Source organism: Crocuta crocuta, unplaced genomic scaffold (genome assembly GCF_008692635.1).
Source record: "Crocuta crocuta isolate KB4526 unplaced genomic scaffold, BGI_CrCroc_1.0 scaffold1312, whole genome shotgun sequence".
Lineage (NCBI taxonomy): Eukaryota > Metazoa > Chordata > Mammalia > Carnivora > Hyaenidae > Crocuta > Crocuta crocuta.
The window spans coordinates 31,667-38,301 of record NW_027529653.1 but is presented as its reverse complement, the minus strand read 5'-3'; the positions used below and the strand labels follow the sequence as shown (position 1 = coordinate 38,301).

Here is a 6,635-nt window from a genome sequence, read left to right as displayed (position 1 = left end):
GTTCTCTTGTTGAGCGTTTGGTTATTTTGTTTCCCTACAGGTAGTGGTATTTGGGACTCTTCACCATGTTTAGTTTGGCTTGTTTCTTGAGGCAGCTCTGGAAAAAGAAAACAGACAAGCACAGAGGGGACACAGGTACACAAACACACAGACAAAACCAATACACACGGAAACCCAAGCTCAGGTTAAAACAGCTACAACAACAACAACAAAACAGCTATCTGGACGGATTGGGCGTGGTTTAGAAATATGGAAAGCTTCACGAATTTCCGTGTCATCCTTGTGCATGGGCCATGCCAATCATCTCTGTATCCTTCCAATTTTTGTATATGTGCTACCGAAGTGAGCACTAGAGAATAAATTTCAAAAATACGGAGACAAAAGAAAATCAAAATCGAACAACCCAACCTTTTTGGGATTCAGAGAAGCCTGTCCTAAGAGGAAGGTACATTGCATTCCAGGACATTTTCAAGAAACTAGAAAAAGCACAAATACAAAATCTAACAGCACGGTCGTTTCGGTGGCTCAGTAGGTTGAGTGTCTGACTTCAGCTCTGGTCATGATCTCAACAATTTGTGGGTTTGAGCCCTGCATTGGGCTCTGTGCTGACAGCTAGCTCAGAGCCTAGTCTCTGTTTCAGATTCTGTGTCTCCCTCTCTCTGGCTCTCTGCTGCTCACGCTGTCTCTCTCTCTGAAATAAATAAAATATTAGAAAAAAATTTAAAAAGCTGACAACACACCTACATGGTCTGGAAGTAGAGCAGCAGGAGCACCCCAAAACCAGCAGAAGAGAAAAAGTAAAGATCAGAGCATAAATAAACAATATAGAATTTTTTTAAAAAAAGCATTTGAACAGAGCAATGAAACCGAGAGTTGTTTTATTTAAATTATAAACCAAATTGAAAAACCACTTGCCAGGCTTCTCAAAAAGAAAACAAAGAACACCAAAACAGACAAACTGAAGAATAAAAATGGTCTTATGACAACCAATCCCTCAGAAATGCAAGCAATTATCAGGGAATACTATGAAAAAATATTTGCCAACATACTGGACAACCTAGTAGAAATGGATAAATTTCTAAACACACACACAGGACTAAAACTCAAAAAGGAAGGGATAGAAAATCTAAACAGACTCATAACTAGTGAGGAAATTGTATCACTTATCAAAAATCACCCAACAAATGAGAGCCATGGACCAGATGGCTTTCCTGGGAAATTCTACCAGACATTTAAATAAGAGTTAATACCCATTCTTCTCATGCTATTCCAAAAAGTAGAAATTGAAGGAAAACTTCCAGACCCATTCTACGGAGGCAGCATCACTTTGATTCCCAAAACAGAGAGAACCAGCAAAAAGAGAGAACTACAGGCAAATATCCCTGATGAATATGGATGCAAAAAACCTCAATAAGACACAAGCAAATTGAATTCAACAGCACATAAAAAGAGTTATCCACCATGATCAAGTGGGATTCATTCCTGGGTTACAGGGCTGGTTCAGTATTTGCAATTCAATCAATGCGATGCATGACATTAACCAAAGAACTTGTGAGAATGAGCACTGGGTGTTATATGGAAACCAACTTGACAATAAACTATTTAAAAAGGGAAAAAAGTCAATATATTGCAAAAAAAAAAAAGAAAAGATAAAAATCATATGATCCTGTCAATAGATGCAGAAAAAGCATTTGACAAAATATAAGATCCTTTCTTAATAAAGACCCACAAGAGAGTCGGGACAGAAGGAACATACGTAAGAATCAAAAGAACCATTTTTGAAAAGCCCACAGCTAATATCATCCTCAATGGGGAAAAACTGAGAGCTTTCCCCTGAGATCAGGAACACAACAGCGATGTCCACTCTCACCACTGTTGTTAAACATAGTGCAGGGAATCCTAGCATCAGCAATCAGACAAAAAAAAAGGAAATCAAAGGCATCAGAATTGGCAATGAAGAAGTCAAACTTTCACTTTTCCCAGAAGACATGATACTTTACATAGAAAACCTAACAAACTCCATAAGAAGCCTACTAGAACTGATCCAGGANAAGCATTTGAACAGAGCAATGAAACCAAGAGTTGTTTTATTGAAATTATAAACCAAATTGAAAAACCACTTGCCAGGCTTCTCAAAAAGAAAACAAAGAACACCAAAACAGACAAACTGAAGAATAAAAATGGTCTTATGACAACCAATCCCTCAGAAATGCAAGCAATTATCAGGGAATACTATGAAAAAATATTTGCCAACATACTGGACAACCTAGTAGAAATGGATAAATTTCTAAACACACACACAGGACTAAAACTCAAAAAGGAAGGGATAGAAAATCTAAACAGACTCATAACTAGTGAGGAAATTGTATCACTTATCAAAAATCACCCAACAAATGAGAGCCATGGACCAGATGGCTTTCCTGGGAAATTCTACCAGACATTTAAATAAGAGTTAATACCCATTCTTCTCATGCTATTCCAAAAAGTAGAAATTGAAGGAAAACTTCCAGACCCATTCTACGGAGGCAGCATCACTTTGATTCCCAAAACAGAGAGAACCAGCAAAAAGAGAGAACTACAGGCAAATATCCCTGATGAATATGGATGCAAAAAACCTCAATAAGACACAAGCAAATTGAATTCAACAGCACATAAAAAGAGTTATCCACCATGATCAAGTGGGATTCATTCCTGGGTTACAGGGCTGGTTCAGTATTTGCAATTCAATCAATGCGATGCATGACATTAACCAAAGAACTTGTGAGAATGAGCACTGGGTGTTATATGGAAACCAACTTGACAATAAACTATTTAAAAAGGGAAAAAAGTCAATATATTGCAAAAAAAAAAAAGAAAAGATAAAAATCATATGATCCTGTCAATAGATGCAGAAAAAGCATTTGACAAAATATAAGATCCTTTCTTAATAAAGACCCACAAGAGAGTCGGGACAGAAGGAACATACGTAAGAATCAAAAGAACCATTTTTGAAAAGCCCACAGCTAATATCATCCTCAATGGGGAAAAACTGAGAGCTTTCCCCTGAGATCAGGAACACAACAGCGATGTCCACTCTCACCACTGTTGTTAAACATAGTGCAGGGAATCCTAGCATCAGCAATCAGACAAAAAAAAAGGAAATCAAAGGCATCAGAATTGGCAATGAAGAAGTCAAACTTTCACTTTTCCCAGAAGACATGATACTTTACATAGAAAACCTAACAAACTCCATAAGAAGCCTACTAGAACTGATCCAGGAATTCAGTAAAGTCGCAGGGTACACAATCAACGTACAGAAATTGGTTGCATTTTTATACACCAATAATGAAGCAACAGAAAGAGAAATCAAGAAACTGATCCCATTCACAATTGCACAAAAAAAAAAAAAACATGGAATACTTAGGAATAAACCTAACCAAAGATGTATAATATCTGTATAATGAAAACTATAGAAACCTTATGAAGGAAATTGGAGGAGACACAAAGTAATGGAAAAACATTCCATGCTCATGGGTCAGAAGAATAAATATTGTTAAAATGTCAATACTACCCAAAGCAATCTACACATTCAAAGCAATCCCAATCAAAATTGCACCAGCATTCTTCTCAAAACTAGAACAAACTATCCTAAAATTTGTATGGAACCAGTAAAGACCCAGAATAGCCAAAACAATATTGAAGAAGAAATCCAAAGTGGAAGGCATCACAACCCCAGACTTTAGTCTCTACTACAAAGCTTTATTCATCAGGACAGTATGGTGTTGACACAAAAGCAAACACATAGACAAATGGAATGGAATAGAGAACCTACGATTGGACCCACAAATGTATGGCCAACTAATCTTTGACAAAACTGAAAAGAGTATCCAATGGAAAAAAAGACAGCCTCTATAATAGGTGGTCCTGGGAGAACTGGACAGCAACATACATAAGAATAAAGCTAGACCACTTTCTTACACCATACACAAGAATAAGCTCAAAATGGATGAAGGATCTGATTGTGAGACAAGAAACCATCAAAACCCTAGAGGAGAAAGCAGGAAACAACCTCCTTGACCTCAACCACAGCCATTTCTTACTTGACACAAGCCCAAAGGCAAGGGAATCAAGAGCAAAAATGAACTATTTGGACTTCATCAAGATTAACAGCCTCTGCAGGGGAAAAGGAATAAGCAACAAAACAAATAGGCAACCAAAAGAATGGGAAATATAGCTGTAAATGGCATATCGTATGAAGGGCTAGTATCCAAAATCTATAAGGAACTCACCAAACTCCACACCCCAAAAACAAATAACCCAGTGAGGAAATGGGCAGAAGACATGAACAGACACTTCTCCAAACAGGACATCCAGATGGCCAACAGACACATGAAACGATGCTAAGCGTCCCTCCTCATCAGGAATATGCAAAACAAAACCACACTTAGATCCCACATCACACCAGTCAGAGTGGCTAAAATGAACAAATTAAGAGACTCTAGATGCTGGCAAGGAGGTGGAGAATGGGCACCCTCATACACTGTTGGTGGAATGGAATCTGGTGCAGTCCCTCTGGAAAACAGTGTGGAGGTCCCTCAGAAGATTAACAATAGAACTCCCCTAGGACCCAGCAATAGCACTCCTAGGAAGTTACCCAAGGGAAACAGCAGTGCTGATGCATAGGGGCACATGTACCCCAATGTTTATAGCAACACTTTCAACAATAGCCAAATCATGGAAACAGACTAAATGTCCATCAGCTGACGAATGGATCAAGAAGATGTGGTTTATCTATACAAGTGAATACTACACGGCAATGAGAAAGAATGAAATCTGGCCATTTGTAGCTACGTGGATGGAACTCGAGATTGTTGTAAGTGAAATAAGTTAAGCAGAGAAGGACAGATACCATATGTTTTCACTCATATATGGAACAGGGGAAACTTATCAGAGGACCATGGGGGAGGGGAAATAGTTAAAGAGAGGGAGGGAGGGAAACCATAAGAGAGTCATAAATACTGAGAACAAACTGAGGATTGATGGTGTTTGGGGAGAGGGTAAAAAGAATGATAGGCATGAAGGAGGGCACTTGTTGGGATGAGCACTGGGTGTTTTATGGAAATCAACTTGGCAATAAACTATGAAATAATAAAANTCTTTCTGCTCTAAAAAAATTACTTCACTTAAATACACAAAGAGACTGAAAATAAAAGGTAGGAAAAAGATATTACTTGTAAATGAATGTGAAAAATAACTGGGGTATCATTACTTAAACAATATACTTTAAAATAAAGACTGTTGGGGTGCCTGGGTGTCTCAGTCAGTTAACCATCTGTCTCTTGATCCCAGCTCAGGTTATGATTTCATGTTTCATGAGATGGAGACCTGCATCGGGCTATGTGTTGACAACAAAAGACTGCTTGGGAAAATCTGTCCCTCTGTTTTTGCCCCTTCCCCCCTCTCTCTCCCTCTCTCTCAAAATAAATTGTGTCCATCAACTGATAAATGGATAATGTAGTATTACTCAGCCATTAAAAGCATCTAACTTGCCATGTGTAATGACAGGGATAGTGCTGGAGAGTACTATGCTAAGCTAAATTAGTCAGTCAGAGAACAACAAATACCACGTGATTTCACTTATATGTGGAGTTTAAGAAACAGAACAAAGGAGCAGATGGAAAAATATATAGACATTGAGGCAACTCAAGAAACAGACTTTTAATTACAGAGAACAAACTTATGGTTACCAGAGGGAAGGAGTGTGGTGGATGAGTTAAATGGGTAGATGGGGTGATGAGTATTAAAGAATGCACTTGTGATGATCATTGTGTGTTGTATGGAAGTGTTGAATCACTATATTGTTCACCTAAAAGTAATACTACATTCTATGTTGACTAACTGGAATTTAAACAAAAACTTAAGAAAATTTAAAAAAATAAATACAAAGGTGTGTATATAGGAAGCAACAGAGAAACGTTGGTAATCAGTGTACCATATTTGATCATAAGAGTAACTATACCTTAATATAAATATATGAATTAATTAGATTATAATACACATGAAATTATTATTTAACACTGTCTGATATTAGTAAATGCTAAGTTAATGTTTGTTATGACTGTTCTGTCTGTAAGACATCTGAATCAGAGGCACTTAATGCTGCTCATGGAAGGTTTTACAATGAACTTCCTAAATTATTAATATTCTATGGGAAATGAGGGTTGCATATACCAATACATCGTCTCTACTCTGAATATGATTGGGTATATTAAGCCCCAAACATCGAATGTGCTGACGCAACAAGGCCTCCAACAAAGTTTGTGATTGTCTTGAAGCTCTGTCTAGTTAATGATCACCCGGAGATATTGTTTGTGGGTTCCACCAGGTTAGACTGTAGGTCAGCTGAGATAATTGGGAGTGGGAAGACAGCCCATCTGTTCCCCAGATAGCAATTACTTGTGTGCATTGGATCATACGCTCTTCATAGTAGCTACACTTCAATTATTTTCTAAGGTCTAAAACTCTGTTATATCAGGTGTCATTCTACCATATACTGTGTGCAGAGAACAGCATTTTCAACAACAAATATTTACTGAGAACTACCATGCATGCAAGATATGGTAACATTCACAGCCATCCAGATATTAATAGGTTTT

The 6,635-nt window shown here is 37.7% G+C and overlaps 1 non-coding gene across 1 annotated transcript; it reads right to left on the bottom strand.

Annotated features, from left to right (window-relative positions):
- Window positions 1–243: 243 nt before the first annotated feature.
- Window positions 244–350, bottom strand: LOC144230523 (U6 spliceosomal RNA). Its single transcript, XR_013334779.1, has one exon. It is a non-coding gene; the product is annotated as a U6 spliceosomal RNA (small nuclear RNA).
- Window positions 351–6,635: the final 6,285 nt, after the last annotated feature.